The sequence below is a fragment of the Ixodes scapularis genome, unplaced genomic scaffold (genome assembly GCF_016920785.2).
Source record: "Ixodes scapularis isolate PalLabHiFi unplaced genomic scaffold, ASM1692078v2 PGA_scaffold11__112_contigs__length_91849675, whole genome shotgun sequence".
Taxonomy (NCBI): domain Eukaryota; kingdom Metazoa; phylum Arthropoda; class Arachnida; order Ixodida; family Ixodidae; genus Ixodes; species Ixodes scapularis.
The window spans coordinates 22,166,834-22,184,377 of NW_024609837.1; the positions used below are offsets into that span (position 1 = coordinate 22,166,834).

The 17,544-nt window shown below is 48.3% G+C and overlaps 1 pseudogene; it reads left to right on the forward strand.

Moving 5' to 3' along the window:
- The first annotated feature begins 4,301 nt into the window (after positions 1-4,301).
- LOC8041105 overlaps positions 4,302-17,544 on the forward strand; it is a 159,983-nt pseudogene continuing 146,740 nt past the window's right edge.

Sequence of the window (17,544 nt, forward strand, 5' to 3'; positions counted from 1 at the left end):
TAGTAAATTATTCTGTTTCTTTTTTTTTTTTTTAAGAAGTCATTAAAGTCCCGCGACATCTATCACACAATTTGAAAATACTTTGCTGTTGCGATTTCAAGCTATGAATATCTATCAAAATGTTGTGTACACAGATAGCACAAAACAAGCGACTGCCAATTTTGTTTTCACGTAAAAATAAATGACTGGTCTAATAAACGACTAGTGCAGTATGCCATGTTAAGAATGCACTAGTTGAGTCACGTTCAGCGCGAGCATTTTGCCTTTGATAAGAATTCGTAACACGAGCAAACAAACCCCGGCGGAAGACAAGGACGCCTGCTGGATGCGGAGCTCCCACTGACTTTTTAACATGTCCGCAACTATAGTGTGACAAAAATAAAATCTTTTTATTCTATAAAAAGATTTTATAAAATAAAATCTTTTTATTTTATAAAAATAAAATAAAAAAGTAAGGTAAGCGGTAAAGTTGGGCACCTTCTGTGCTTGAGTAAAATGCAGAAAACGGTAAAGTTGGGCACCTTCTTTGCTTGAGTAAAATGCAGAAAAACGCCGACGTCTTTTCTGCGCAAACATCGAGGAGCAGTGTACAGACGCACTGCACAATACGGTCAATGTAAACACGACTTTTTTTTTTTTTAAAGCTTTTCTCGTTTTACAGTAATGTATATCACCGTTTGCTATCTCAGTTTGTGGCATCGACGAGTATGTTTCACCCCTTTTTGAATAGTGTTCACGAGAGCCTTTCAGTTTAAAGAAAGTTAACGAGAGAAGAGAAAAAAAAAAAAACTCTTGGCTTTGTCGGTTTTGCAATTCGCTCTTTATAACTGGACAACAGTTGTGGACTATAGTAGAGCCTAAATTTCAGTAGAGCGTAGGTAGTGAAGAAGCGGTCTAAAAGGCGGAAGTGTTAAATGTTTCCGAGGGAGCGCTTTGCTTCCACAGTTTCAAGGGGAGCCATGCTGGGCGGTGGCGAAGGCCGAAAGTTAATTGGGCTAATTTATATACTCTGAACGGTGGCCATTAGGAAGTCCTCTGGGTAAACTTAACGAGGATGCGGCCTTGATGATGCGCTTTTTGTAGGGGAGAAGGGGGGAGGGGGAGGGAGAGGGTCGGGAGAGGGAGAGGCACGATGAAAACGGGCGAGGAAGAGGAGTAGGGAGGAAAGGGAAGGTAGGGGATGTCATAAGCGGGTATGAGGAACGAATGTGAAAAAATAACACTCGTGTCGGAAAACAAATGATTAGATAAAAAGGGAGACGAAAAGAAAAGAATAAAAATCTAGAAAATGGGAATAAAATAAAAATAACTTCCAAAAAATGGCGAGGAGTACAGAGTTCGACAAAGCTATTACGAACGAAAGATAGACCTTATTTTGTTTTCTGTCTACCTCTTAGAATAAAATGCAGACACCTACACGTTAGTCAACTAAAGGAACTATATATCCTTACGCGTTAATCACGCAAAAGGAAGGTTACTAAGCATTAATCACTCAAACGCGTTAATCACTCAAACGGAACGCGTTATTTCAACTTGAAGCTAACGGGTTATTTTTTTAGTTACTAAGAGTGCGTCGTTTTTATCAAGCAGTAGCCACTTCCAATCTGTGTCGTCGTTAATACTCTTTCGCTTTTTAACGCGTTAATTCAAGGATAACTGTGCCTATACCGATATACTCCGTTTGGACATCTCCTTATGGTCTGTTTAGCCCTTTCTTGTGCAAACTGCATGTGCGAGGTAGGTTGAGAGCTAAGCTGTGTACTTCTATGCGTTCCCCTCCTGAAGTAACTAAATACCGTCTCACATTGTTTCATCAAAAAGTGTCAAATATACGATACTTGTTTCTTCTCTTCGAAAGTAACTGGGTTTTACTTCGCCATTGAAAAATGTAGCTGGCTACAAGTAGCGCGTTAGAAACAAGTTTGATTGGAAGGCTGTCACCGAAGACAACTTGTGTAGCGGAAAGTGCTAACTCGGGACACTTATCTAAGCTGAATATTTTGCTTCTTGTCAGTGCCGATGTCGTATTCGCGCTGCATCCCACTCTGCATACGTGCGATTATAAGACCGATATTTGTCAGAGAAGGAAGTAGAAGCAAACGGGAGGCACATTGAAAGGGGAAGGGGTTAAAACTGAATGGGGGATCGGTGACCAAGGATTCTACTTCCGGCTTCCGAGCACTACGGTTGTAGGATCATGAGCTCCTCAGGAGCGTCTATAACGGCCCTTGCCGGCCGCGGTTCATCTGTTTCTTCGGCTAACTCGGATTGTCGTATCGTTCTGCCTGCCCTGCCATCAGGAGCCATTGTGCGCAACTCTGTGCTGCTGCACAATGACGTGAGTGCTCGCCCATACAAGATAGGCGATTTCAGGGCCGAGATGGAACGTCTTAGTGTGATTAGGCACATCGAGGCGCTCGGCGCCTACCAAATGAATTATCTCTGGATGGTGACCTTCAAGACGGAAGAAGCCAAGCTGCGCCTGGTCACCGCCAAGGAACTAGAGATAAAGGGCAAGCGTTGCGTCGTCGTGGACCCGGATAACGCGGACGTCCGCATGAAATTGCATAGGCTCCCCTTCCATGGATCAGACAAAACCGTTAGCAGGGCCCTAGAGCCCTTTGGAAAAGTCCGGGACCTGACGCGTGAAAAATGGAACGCGGAAGGTTTCACCGGCGTCCAGTCGACGACCAAACCGGTGCGGCTAAGCCTAAATGAGGGCGTCACTTTAAACGCCTTCCGCACCAGTTGAGGATAGCTGGTAGCAATGTTTTGATTGTGATTCCGGGACGTGGTCCATTATGTATACGCTGCAAAGGTACGGGACACATTCGTCGAGAGTGTCGTGTACCGCGATGTGAGGAATGAAGTCGCTTTGGACACGAGCGAGACAACTGCGTCCGTACCTACGCTACAGTGACGCGGGAAGTGGTGGCGGATGGAGATGCATGTCCTCAACATGGACGAGGAAGAGGCAGAGGAGGCCGCACGAGACGTCGAAACTGAGGTTTCCGCCACAGCCGGTGCGAGAGAGGCCCCGGTCGATGTACTGAAAGGAGTGCACCCTCTTCAGTTGCAGCCCGAGGGGGACGCCGTGAAACCCGACCCTTCGCAAGCATCGAGCAGCAGTCCTGTCGTATCGAGCGACGTCCAAATGTCTGTATTAAAAGACGTAGAATCCATCCAAGCCCTGGAATCAAAAGACACGAGCCTGGTCAGTCTGAGCGACGACAACTTCGACCTTAGCGACGCCAGTAAAACCACTATGCGACCAGGGGAAGCATCAACACGCTCCGGGTTCAAGTGGCACAAGAACACCATACGGAGGGAGTGCTTTAACCCGAAGCCGTGCATCCCGACGGAAGAGCAACGCCGGCCAGCGCCTCCGTAGTTCACTTCATTTTTGTTTTTCTCTTTGCTGCCTGCTCATCTCTCGACAGTGGTTTCGTCGCATGACTTCGCCCGCACCCTTTTTTTCCCAAAATGCGGCACCTCAAGTTTGCAACCCTCAATTGTGTCAGTCTTGTGGCGAGAAGAAGAAAGCAATTGGTGCTGGATACTATTCTGCACGAGCGGGTTGATGTCGCTTTTTTGCAAGAGACCAAGATTGCTACAGACGGTCAAGCAGAGGAGATGACGCGTCTTTTTGATCGTCATTTCGTCATCTTCCTGTCGAGGGCATTTGGGTAGAGCGGAGGAACGGCGATAATGATTCGCAAGAGGAGAGACATCGCAATCTGCCCCGAGTGGGAGGGAGACAGGAATGAACGGGTGTGCGCTGTAGAAATGCTGCACTGCGGACAGCTTCACAAGCTTGTATCTGTGTATGCATCTAATGACGCGACTGGGCGAAGGGAATTTTTCAAAAATCTTCGCCAGTATCTCGACACACCTCGTTGAACAATTATAGCTGGCGATTTAAATTGTGTGCTGGCGGAGAGGCATTGCTCTAAGCGGCTGAAAGCGGGCGTCAGCCGGGCGGAACTACGAAAACTGCTGCGCGACTTCGAAATGGTGGATTCTAAGGACAGCGAAGAAACAGCAAGGAAATCGCCTTGCTCGACTATATTGTATCTACCTCTCGGGAGAATTTTCAGCAATGACGCCTGTGTTAGAAGTCCTACCCTTGGCGTTCTCGGACCAGGCTCTGGTCACGGTAACGCTGGGTAGACCCGTGCCTCGAACTCAGAAGTTCTCTTGGTGGAGCGGCTGGAACCTAAACGAAAGCCTCAATCATCGAGGACGGACAACTGCGCACGAAAATAAAGGACCTTCTCGAGGGCAAAACGGGAGGTGCGCCCATGAACGCGGTAACCTGGGAGGAGCTGAAGGAGGACGTCAAACTCAAAGCGTTCTGGCACAGTCAGGAAAAAGCGGCGCGCGAAAGGGCAGGTAAGCGCCGCTTGACGAAGACCCTGGAAATCCTCATCGCGGAGGAAAACCGTTCCAAGGGACTCTTCACTCAAGATATCCGCGATTCCAAGGGAAGTATTCTGGAGCTCCTCGAGAAGGAGTACCGCGGTGCCATGGTCCGGAGCAGAACGCTGTTGCTCGAGAGTGATGAAAAGTGGAGCAAAATATTCAAACAAAGGAACGCCAGCACGCTTTGCGCAACAAGAACGGGAAGCTCCAAGTGGGCAACGTCGAGTTACCCGGCAAGAAGGAATCGAAGACGCGTTTCTGCAGGCCTTCGTCGACCTGTTCACGAGAGTGGAAGACGACGGCGTTCTCCAAATGACTGGAGTGGCGCTGCCCAAGATATCCCCAAAGGTCCGAGAACAAATGAACCGGAAAATAACACAATCAGAGGTCGAGGAGGCCATCAAGGAATTAGCTCCGCGCAAATCGTCAGGAGCGAACGGCTCGGTAGCCAGTTCTACAAGACGTCCTTAGCCCAGCTGCGTCCCATCCTACGAGACGTGTACGCCGATGTACTAAAGCGAGGACTGCTGCCGCCATCCGCGCGACAGGCGGTAAAGGTGCTCATCCAGAAGAAAAAACTCGAAGGGAACCCTGAAGGTCGAACATTTCCGGCCCATCGGTCTGCTAACAAGAGACTATAAAACCCTAGCCAAGATTCTGGCAAAGCGGCTGGAGTGGGGTCTACGGGACGTTGTCGGAGAACACCAGGCCTACAGCATCCAGGGAGGTACCATCAGCACCAACCTGCACGCGATGCGAATCGTGTGCGAGGCAGCGCCGGTGTTGAAGCGTCCAGTGGCAGTCCTTCAGGTAAATTTGAGCAAAGTCTTCGACCGCGTTCGCCATTCGTTCCTCTTCCGGCTCACGGAAGAGTGTGGGATCGAGGCGCGGCTGCTACGGTATGTGCAGCTGTGCTACTGTGACATCCCGACGCGGCTGCTGGTCAACGGCAACAGGACGACTCCCATCGCCGTTACCCGATCCGTGCGACAGGGCTGTCCGATGTCGCCTATTCTGTTCGCATTGTACCTGGAACCGTTGTGCAGGGCCATTATCGGTGACGCGAGCATTCGTGGGCTGACCCTGGCGTCGGTACGCTTAAAGTACTCGCTTACGCGGACAACGTCACGGTGTTGTGCTCGTCAAGGACGCAAGTGCGCGCTGTAACCCAACACATCGCAGACTTGTGCAGTGTCTCGGGTGCGGCGATGAACACAGACAAATCTCTCGGCGTCTGGCTTGGAGACTGGGGCTTGAAACCGGAGCAGTTCTTCGGAGTCACCTGGACGACGTGCGTTTCGAACTATCTAGGGCTCAGCTTGACAGCAGAGCAACTGGATGGCCGATGTGATTGTTTGGACATTATCCGCCTGAGAAGCAAGGTGCTTGACTGGCATGCCAGGGAACGCTCTTTGTTCAATCGCCCGTTTATTTGCAACTCTGTTTTTTTCCCGACCGTTTGGTACGCGGCACAAGTGTTGCCGTGCTCCCAAAGTGACGTGGCGAAGGTGCATTGATTTTTCGCAACGTTTGTATGGGACTCGTGTTTTGAACGTATGAGGCGTGACAACGTATTTGTAATCCGGAAGAAAGGAAAATGGGTTTTGTAAACGTAGAACTTAAGCTGAAAGTACAGCGTTTCCTCCTTTTTCGCGATCAAGGCAATCCTCTCGTGATTTCTGCTTTTAAAGAGGTGGGAGGAAGCTTTTTGGAGCCGTGGCTTAAGGGACACAATGGGGACTTCCAAGCACGTCTTCTGAAGTTGTACCAGGAAATAGCAGGGACGAAGGAATTTTTCCGAGCGCGCTTTTTCGACGAGTACCTGCAGAAAGTTAAAAGAAATCTCTTTACTTGTACACAATTGATTTGCTCATACCGCCCCCACTCTATCGCAGCTTTCCGGTAGGTGCAAATAAATCAAATGTATTTTGTCGCTTGCGTAGGTACAGTGTCAGAACGGCAGTCAAGAATTATTTTCTACGCTTCCATTCCGAAGTGCTTCCAGTTAAGACGTGGCTGGTTAAAAAAGGTTTCTTTGAACCATGGTCAACAAATTGTGCGTTGTGTCCGTTGCCCGAAATACTTGAACATGTGTTTTTGTACTGTATGAATGTGGAGCTTGTTTGTGCAGAACTTCGAGCAGTGCTGCAGATAGATCATTATGTAGACTGGAAGAGCACGAAGTTTTTGCTTTTCGGTGACAGTGCACAGAGTAGGGCATGGGAGCTGCTGGTACTCCTCGATCTATATGCGCTGTGGCGGCCGAGGACGGATGACTTGGAGGTCCGAGAGGGATCCAAGCCCGCCTGGCAACACTTCTGCGAAGGCTTTCTGTACGTGGGCAGCCTTCTTTAGGCGATGGAACAACAAGGGCTTGAATGTTTGTCGTTATTTGGAACGCGTATGCATAACCGCGCTCTGAAGGCTCAGTTGTAAATAAGAATTCCCGCGCCACTGCGCGATTGGCTGCATGGGGTGCATGTGATGCTACAGAGAAAGATTGAGCGAGATACGTTTTGAATATGCGTGTGAATTGCGGTCCTCGCCTGTCAAACAGTGCTCACTGACATGATAAGTGGATGGCAACCAATGTGATCATTTTAAAACTTTGTAAATAAACATACTTTTAACAAAAAATCCTTCCTGAAAAAAAAAAAAAAAAAGATTGGTGGCCGAGTGGGCTAGCGCACACCAGCTCGGAGCACGTGGAGCGAAAGCTCGCGCTGCAGAACCCAGTTACAGTGACCCAGTGATCCTGGGTTCAATCCCCACCCCGGCCAGTTTCCATATTTTTCATATTTCTGTACTGTCTGGGACGGGAGTGTCAAAGTCGAACATTTGAATGATTTCCATGACACCCTCAAATGCGTAGCGCAAAGAAGCTTATGTCTTGTCACGCTGATATCAAACAATGCAGCAGATTAAATGGATACTCAACCAAGCGATTTAGTGTACATAATAAGTGGCGCACGTTATTTCCACGAGCCAGCAGCCGCAGTTGTGCGCGAGCACAGTCAACGAAATTGACGTCATAGTCCCCCCTTCGCGCTCACAGTGAAATGTATGGGTTTCGTGCCAAAGAAAAATAAAGACAGGCTTTTCATCTCCACAAGGGAAAGCTACGTCCTTGTGTGACCAATTAATCGCTTACCTTTTACGCCAGACCCAACAGCGGAGATGAAAAGCTTGTCTTTATTCTTCTTTTCCCTAAAGCCCACACATATGACTTTCATCAATGAGGGACTAGGACGTCAATTTCGTTGCATGTGCTCGCGCACACCGGCGGCTGCTGGCTCGTGGAAAGATCGTGCGCCACCTATTATTGGCGACGTGAGCGATCGAAAGCGCTTCGCTGTTATCGATCTTCCGCGATAGGCCGAATACTGACTATGACGTCGGCAAAGGATTTCCCATCGACGGAAATAAGAGAAACGGAAGAATTTCAATTTCGACAGTGTTAGCACTGTTGGTTTGAGAGGGCTATGATTTCAAGCTTCCACCATGCTCTTTACAAACACCTTCAAACTTGTTCACAAATTAATGACGCCACAAAAGGTAACCATAGGAGGGCGCCACCAAAACATCTCGCCGCCAATAGACACTGAGATGTTTTGTTCAGCATCCTTTTAAAGGGACCATGAAGGCAGTTTTGAAGTTTTGTTCGACGATTGAAATGGATGTCAGGCACCTCTCAGATACTGTAGACCAAGTTCTAGCCCGAACAGAAGTTTGGGTGCCGCACGTGCCAATCGAGCAAACAGGCGCGGTAATAGAGAGTTTTAGTAGATCGTTCCCATGACTCCGATGACGATACCCGATACTCCGCCACCGCCTCTCTTGCGCATGCATAGTATCGTTATCGGGGCTATCGGAGGTATCGGAACGATCCACTAAAACTCTCTAATAATAGCGCCGGGAACAATGCCTGAGACCCTACCGAGGCGGCGGCAGAAAGGTGAACTAAAGTGCGCCGTCGAAGCGTGACGACAACGGGCTCCTCGTCTGGCGATTGGTTCAAACGTTAGACGCGCTCTTGGTTTCGATTTCGGTGGTGAGATGTGATGAAAAAAGTTTATATGAACGTTGGATAATTTTTTAAAGGTTTCATACCGTGTATAAAAGCATAATCTGAAGCGCTCCCTCCGTTTGTCACTGGTTGAACGCCTCCCGCACTGCTACCTCGGGGGGCGCGTAACAAGCATCGAGCAACCATGGACACAAAAAAAGAAAAAGAGGTACGAGCGCCGGGGGCGGCGGACTTTTGGTTTTGGTTTCCTGCGTCGTCTCGTGTTCACTTTGCGAACTGGTGTCTCACCAATCATGCCGCGTTTATGTGCAGTAGTAGGTTGCGCGAAAGGTCGGCTAAAAACGTGCGGTCGATCGGGCGACGTTAGTTTGCATAAACTGCCGACCGATGCAGCAATGCGGAGCATTTGGTTGCGCGCCGTCGTCTTGCGTAGAGCTGTGGACAGCGGTGTCAGGATTTGTTCGTTGCATTTTTGACCAGAAGACTTTGAGCAGCACCTTCACGTCAGCCGGAGTCTGGGTAAAAACATGAAGTTCCCGCGTCTGAGGAAAGACGCTATTCCTTCACTTTTCTTGCGCAAGGAGCCCACACCACAGCGGTAACGAAACACGTTCAGTCGGCGTGAGGTCGCTGAACGGGAGCTCAAACTCGTTTGCGAGCGCGGCGTTGTCGTCCATTTCTTCCAGGTTTTCTTCACAGACCGCCGTGCACTAGAGCGAACCACGAGAACCACACTGAGTGTGCACTAAATTCTACCGATGCCGACAGTGCTCCATGAGGTCACTTCTCTTTCCAGAGGCGAAAAAGGGAAGAAATCTGAATGTTTGTTTCGGTTTCGCAAATTTATTTGCAGGTACAGAAATAAGAGTCACACCGTTCTAGAAAAAAATTGTGTGACATGCCAGGACCCCAATGCTTCCGAAAACACTTTTTAAAAAAAAAATTAAATTGCCTTCATGGTCCCTTTAAAGGGACCATGAAACAAATTTTGGGATGGGATACATTACATTAAATTGGGGCTTTACTTTATCGCATATCGTTTAGTTGGCCAAAAGAAAGAGGGTAGAAAGTCAAAAGCCAGCTTTTCGGTACGAACATTTGAAAATATAGCGGACTATTTTGTACCTTCTTTCCTTGGAAAGCTCTCCGCCTTTTCACTATAGACGCTTTAATCACGCGCCAGATTGAGCCGCCATAGCCGACCTTCTCTTGTTTTACCGAAATGACGAGTCACTGAAGCGGGCATTTGCGAGCCTCCACAGAGGCCTATGCAGGGGAGAAGGACGCAGTAGCACCTAAAGTGGCGATAACGTGCCCTGCAGTGGCAATGATAAAGTGAAGCGAACGGAATAAGAGGAAACAAGAACTGAAGGTCGGTTATGGCGGCGTCCATGCACGGCTGCTTGAAAGCGTCTATAATACATCCGCGGTTCCCAAAGCGCGTCAGCGGTGCCAACCCGACGTCAGCCAAGCCCAGCTCACTCATTGGACACGAGAACTGCGTCACTCGGACGTATGCGCTCGTCAACAATCACTCAGTCGACGAATATTCGGATTCGCGTTCGTGGCCAATGAGTGCCCTGACGGAACTTATCGTCAATGAGGAATGACAAGTTCTATGGTGTGCATAAAAAGCACGGTGGACGCTAGAAGTCATCGCACCAGTGCCGACCAATGTCACGACGACGTGATTTCACAATTTGCATTTGAGTTGAGAATTAAAGCTAAGGAGGAAGAAGTAGGAAAATCGTTTCATGACCCTCTTAACGTCTAGAATGTTCAGGCTCCATATCGGTGCCCGTCTTCAAAGTCTTCTTTCGTCAGCTATCAAAGAGTAGCCATTAGCATGCACAGATAATAAGCACTTACGTGACGATAATTATAGGGGTAGGCAGCCTGAATTTCGTAAAGGGTCCATTAGTAGGTTGAGAATTGACACGCATATTAAATTATATATATATTTGTTTTTACCCCCGCTGTTTGCAATTCGAGCTCTAACGAGTGGAAAATAAACAAAAAGACATATGCTAACGAAGAGAACTGTTTCAACTCTGTCTCCATTGCCAAATCTAATTTAGAAGCTTGATTCTTTTTTTTTTATGCCAGGTATTTTTCAATTAAATTACCCGATAGTATACTCTGCGGTGTACTTTTTAACGGTCTACAGTTTTTTTTTTGTTTGCCTTGTTTGAAGAGCTTGGTTCCATAAATATTTGAGTAGGAACTCATCCAACTGAGTAATATAAAAAACAAAAACGCGAATAACGATGCAGAAAAAAATTAAAAATAATTCCCGGCTGATCTAATTTGTCAGGACCGTATTATCCGAGGGCCGAGATTGCGGCAAAAGGAATTTCAACGCTATTTTTTTTTTCTTTTTGGTCACTTGTGTTCTTGTGTACATTCAAAAATATTTCGAAAAAAAAAAAACACATTTCTATTCTCAATATTTGCGCGAATAATTGCGGGCGAAATTGTTTTCCAAGTGGTTGTGTGCGACGGAAGGGGGGTCTGTAAATAGAAATGAATAAATTCGAGCATAAAATGAAACAGTTGCTAATTTGGAAAGCTAATCATCATACTGGTCATCATCTCAGAAATTTAATTATCTTGTGAACACAGGTAAAATATGTGTGTGTATGTGTGTGTGTGGGGAAGGGGGTTACTAGACCCTTGTGCCTTTTATTTGGTTGCAAATTGTAATACGAAAAATTTATTAAAAATGCGAATCGAGCTTTTTTTCTTCATTCAAGGAACGAAAACAAGCATTTCTTTTTTATATTTGTTTCAAAAAGCAACGGGCATATTAGTCAGAACAAAGAGAAATTGAAAATTGGAACTACTTACTTATTTTCATTCCAGAATGAAAGAAAGCCCTAATTCAGTAAGAATTAATGACTGGGAAATAAATATTTCCGCGTGCGCTGCCAACTCCGCAATGCACGCACTCCTTGTGTAAGCTATCGTAGATGCAAGCATTTCGAACAGGTGCTACTCGTTCCCTACGAACGGTAGCCTAATCAAAGAAGACCCTACACGATGTTTAAAATTTAATTAGGTTGTATAAGATGAAAGAAAAAGAAAATAAATGACGTCTTTTCTAGCGAGAATTTGACTCCAGTTATATTGTGATCCTTGCTTACAGGTTTTGACGTTGTTTGTTTTGTAATAAAACCTCTAAAATATTAGGACATGTTTCTAGCAACCCACACGGGAGGGCAGCTTTTACAGTCTCTTAAAGGAGAATAAATATAAAAATTTAAATGAAAGGGAAAAAGAGTAAGAGCCTAAGTTTTCTCTCTGTGAAAAGATGTATACTAAGCAAACCGAGAATGAAAATGGCAGAAATTGAAAAGTCACTAAAAACTAACGTTGCCCTACGAAACTTTTGTCCGTTCTAAACTTGAATACGCCTCATCAGTATGAGATATGGGCCCTGAATGTTTAACTAATATTTATAAGTAAAATACAGCACAAAAAAAGACGAGAAAAAGAAGTGCACGGACACAACGCTGACTATCAAATGAGAGTTTAATCTTCAAACATACCAGGTTATAAACACCGGAAGCAGAAAGTAAGCAACCAAACAACACACAAAAATATAACCCGATAGACAAGACTTCTACTATGTCATATCTCTTTCGGACGTGCTTGCCATTGTTCTTGATAAATAGGACTTCGCCATCCCCTAAGTGCACCGACGGTGCGCTGACACATTTCCTTTTCCCCTTTCATAAAATAAAAAGAAGCCCACTCAATCTCTCTGGTGGTCTTATTTTTGTTTTGCGCCAAGATCGTCAAGTCATTGAACATAGGCGTACGCAGCCGCACCTACTGCAATGTACGGCAAAGTTGCCAGCGGGGGAAGAGCGCAGATCAAGGGAATGCTCTCACACCCTCACGTTCACGCACCTCCCAGTTTGTTCAATGCATACCCTACCATATGTGAGGGCATAGCCTCCTCTATACGGAGAAAGCCTGGCGCGTCGTGAGAAAAGACGGCCGCCGTAAATGGGAAAGAAGGGGCGGAGAAACGGGAGCGGAGAGAACCTTGCCTGCTAGCGCCACAAAAGAGCGAGCGGCCAAACGCAGAAACAATCTTTTTTTTTTTCTCTCTTTTCTTGTCGCTATCGGGGAGAGTAGAAACTCAACGTCCACCCTTTCCCGTTTCTCCCTGCGCCCTTTCGAATCGCCGCGCCTGTTTCTCCCGGAGTACGAAAACGACGGTGACGAAAACACAAAAACAAGCGTGGTTCGGGGAGCGGCCGCTCATGACCCAAGCGCTCGCTGTCTAGGTGTGCCCTTTCTGCTCTGCGCTACCATATTGGTCACCGTTCGGCGCGCTCCTCCTCTCCTTTTTCCTGCGGCCGCGCGCCCTATGGCTCCGTCGTCGATGTGCCAGGCTTTCTCCGTATAGAGGAGGCTATGGTGAGGGGGATCTGGTATACAAGCCCTAGTGCGCACGGGACAAAAGATGTGCGGTGGTTAACATCACAATGGAAATCGCTGGTACTCCCTCGGTTAATAGCAGGGCACAGTCGTGACAACATGTGGGGTGCTGAAAACACCACTCGGCTGTTCGAAGAATGTGTGTTTCTTTCAAGCCGGTCGTGGTTTCGATGGTGTCGATTTACAGAGTGTCGGACGCAGTCGCTTGTCACAAAGTGATGCTGTTGATTTATGTAGAACTTAGATAAACTCCGCACTGATTACGTTTCGTCGTAAGGTACGTACGTCGTCTTATTACTTAAGTCGACTTTTCTCAAAAAAGGCGACGTGGATTGAAACGTAGACATGGGCGATCATGTCAGCTATGCGATCAAGCTCTTTCAATATCACGACCATTCGTTTCCCGCTTGCCCTACCTGCTGTGTAGCGAGAGAGGCAGAGCACACCGAAGAAGCAGGGGTGCCGTCGGCTTCGGTGATTCGTTCATGCTGCGACATGCTGCAACATGCCTGTAGCAGGTTGGGGCCGCCCTGTCGTCAAAGCTGGATCAGATCATATACCCTTCCACGGCATCTTTCGGTGCTGTCTTAGTGGCTGACCTGCCCAGCGCTCTCTGGCAGCTCTAGATAGTGACGGGTGCCTGAGGACAGGCACGTTAGTCATTACGAAACGTGAACGCTGACAAAGCTAGCGTCTTCCGCACTGCTTAGCGAACTTTGTAGCGAGTGTGACCTTAGAGGACCCTGGCCGTTGCAATTTCTCTTCACCTGGATTTCTCCTGGTTCTTGACCTCAGCAATTAAAACATTCAGTGCTCGCTGTTTCGACATTGTGAAAGTGTGCCACTTGCTCGTCCGCCTGACTTGTAGTTCGTGTTGGGTCATGCCTACTGTACTCTAAACTTATTGACTTTTGTAAACTACACGTTGTCATTGCATAAAGTAATTTGAAGGCCTTGTTTTGTCAGGTTTCGTCGTCAAACTCGAATGGCGTCCATTCCTTCACACACCCAGTATTTGCACGACACTCTTTGTGGTGTGAGCTAGTGCCACTAAATAAGCGCAGCTCATATAGTGGCTCTAGTGTGAGCCTTCGTCTTGCAGAACAATCTTTGCAGTGCGAGCGTTCGTGTTCCGCAACAGTAGGCGGTATTCACTGGACGTCATATTCGTGGGCGATGTTTAGAGCGCATGCTCAGATAGGTCTCAAATTTATAGGGAGTATTCACAGGACGCCATATTTGCGGGTGCTCTTTAGAGCGCATGCTCAGAGCGAGCTCTCATTAATAGGCTGCTAAGACCGGCAATCTTGATGGTGCGGAATGCACGCGGCGAAAGAATTGTTGAAGCTCGGCGTCAGCACGCGCTCAGCAGTCGCGCACACAGCTATGGCCGCCAGTGAATACTTCCTATAGACGCTTTACACACGCGCCAAATTACAGCCGCCATTGCTGACCTTCTCTTGTCTTACCGAGATGCCGAGCAACTGAAACGGTAGTTGGCGATCCTCTACAAAGGCCGATGCTTTAGGAAAGGACACAGTTGAATCTTGAGTGGCAATAACCTGTCCTGCTATGGTAACGATGAAGTGAAATAAACGAAATAAGAGGAAACAAAAACTGAAGGTCAGTTATGGCAGCGTCCATGCACAGCTGCTGCAAAGCGTCTATAGCCTGCTAAGACTGGCCATCCTGATAGTGCGGAGTGCAAGTTGCAAAAGAACTGCGGAAGCTCTCCGCCAGCACGCGGTCAGCAGTCGCGCACACAGCTACGGCCGCCAGTGGATACTCCCTATATGTTGCTGCTCACCCGCTACAAAATATGCGTTCTGAAGTATTGGAATAGACCGATCTCACCAGCCAGTTTTACTACGCCACCGCTGCCGCAATGCATCGAGGGAACTTCAGTCTTTAGACACATGCGACAACCTTGTTGGAGCTCTGCGCGCGTGGAGCATGGTACGACACTAGCCCTTTCGTTCACTGCCGTCTGCTTTCTGTGAATTAAAGTTATGGTGGCGTTACGTATGCGCCGTACGGTTAGTGAGATCGGTCTATTACGTACGTTGCGGTAGTAGCAGTGCTCAGCAGACAATCATCATCTTCATTGTACGGGGAGGTGGCACCCCTGGCGTCGATTATGTGTAACAGGCTCAACGGCGCCAGAGCATGGGGAAGCCAGAAATTGAGCAGGCATTTTCAGTATTATCAAGGAGGATATTGTTAAGTATACTTTTTCTTTAAAAAAAAAAACACAAAGAAAAAACAGCGCGACTGGATTGAGGACAAAAAAGTAGAAATACAAAAGATAAGCGCAACACTCGTTCTCTGTATCTGTCTTTTCATTTATTGTCCTCGTTCCAGTCGCGCTGTTTTCTACTGTGAACTCTTAGCAACACACCTGAATGTCCATTCTAATACTTCTTCCATCTTCTATCGTAGTCCCGTGTTTACCCGCGCACAAACCCTGGCACGTCAGGGGGATCGGTGACTGAGATTCGTGACTGCCCGAGACTGAGATTCCATTTTCGAACGCGAGAGCGTGTGGACGTGAAATCATGAGCTACAGTGGAGCGGTTTCAACGGCCCGGCTGGGTCGCGGTGCCAGAGAAGACACAGCGTCTACTGATTACCTGACTATTCTGCCGCCCCTGCCGACTGCTTCTGCGGTGTTAAACACCGTGTTTTTCATGCCGATGTTCGAGGCCGCCCGTACCGAGTCGAGGACTTCCGGGACGCCCTGCAACATCTGGTAATGCTAGCCTCGTCGTCAAGGGGCGGCGATGCCTCGTCATTGACCCGGGAAACCAAGACATCCACCCTGAACTTCACTGGTTGCTGTACCATGCTCCTGACGACAAGGTGAGGGCGTCGCTGGCACCGTGCGGCACGGTAACCGAAGTGGGCACCAATAAGTGGTGGGTGAAATGCATCGCAGGTTGCGCGTCGATGACGTGAACGGCTGTCATGCGGCTCAAGCCTGGGCTTACACTGTATAACCTACCGAACCACTGCAGTTGCGCATCGCCGGAGGGCTGGCGCTCGTCGTGGCGCCGGGCAGGGTGCCGCTCTGCCTGCGCTGCCAGTGGACCGGCCACATCCGCCGTGGCTGCCGCGTGGCCAAGTGCGAGTCCTGCCACCATTTCGGCTACTACGCTGATAATTGTGTGAAAACTTATGCAGCGGCCGCAGGTTCAAGAGGCGGAGAGACGAACACCGTGCACGTCATGAGCGAGGCGGACGCGAAGGAAGTCGCCGCGAGTGCCGCTACCGCTGACAAAGACAATGAAGAGAGGGCTAAGAATGACCCCGAACGATTGGGACATGCAGAGTTGCCGAAGATGGCGGAGGCCACGCCAGTTGCCATGGCCGCGACCAGGCACGGCCAGATGACACCATGCAACGCTGCGCCGGGGAGGAAGGAGGAAGAGGAAAGTAACTTTCGAGAAGATGACGTCTTCTGAGACGCAGCTAACTGTCGACGTGGATATGGCTGACACTGGTGCTCTGGCCACAAAACGACCCGGGAACTCGATTCGGATTCGGACTGGGGCGCGGCTAAGTTTGGCGGCGACTCGAACCCGGAGGAACCACTTGTGAAGACGGTGACCACAAGGCAGAGACAGCCTCGACCCGCACCGATTTGTGTTTCCGAACCCAGAGGACCGGACAAGCCAACCGGCTGACGCGGTTATGAGCCTGCACCTGGTGCGGCTTTCTAGACAAGGTGAGTTCCACATCGTTAAGACCGGAGACGCCGAAAAGAATGGGGGCAGGACACGCGTCTCAAACTCAGCTAACTACTTTTATTGAAACAATCGCTTATATACGTCTTCTCCCGCACCCACATACGAATACTTGCACACGTCCCATAGCTGACCGTTATACAATTTTTAGAGGAAACCACCCACGGAACCTAACACACCTGGAAAGAAGGTTCAAGTGGAAGGACGTTCGAGGTGTGTTAAGTTTCGCGGGTGATTTTTTTCTAAGAACTGTGTAACGGTCAGCTATGGGACGTTCGCGAGTGTCCGGATGTGGGTGCGGAAGAAAACGTACATAAGCGATGGCTTCAATAAAAGTTGTTAGCTGAGTTGAGACGTGTGTCCTGTCCCCATTCTTTCCGTCGTCTCAGGTCTTAACGATGTGCAACCTAAAGCAGCTCGCCTGTTTAGTAGCTTTATCATCAAAAAGTGAGTTCCTGAGATGCGAGGCGTCTATTTACGTCAGAAACCTAAAGTTGTCGAGACAGTTAACGCTCGAGGCTTTGCCTCCCGTCGCAAGCAATATCAGGTTAAGAGGCTCCCAATCGACAAAGGTATAGATGTCCTCGAAATTCAGGAGACCAAAGTTGACAGTGACAAAGAAACCGCATGCCTAGTGGCTTCTTTCTTGCAGACTTTCGAAGTGTGCGTGCCGCTGACAAATGGTATGTCGGGAGATCGTAAGACGAAAATAATCCCTGGAGGAGGGAAACAAGAAGGACAAAGGACACACACAAACCTCCAAACACAGCCAAATGACTAGTGCGGGACCGAAAAAAATCTGCCTGGTCCGAGTATTGAACCCGGTACCTGTCCATTGCCAGTGAAGCGCTCTACGAACTGAGCTAACCAGGGGTTAGCTCAGTTGGTAGAGCTCTACTGACG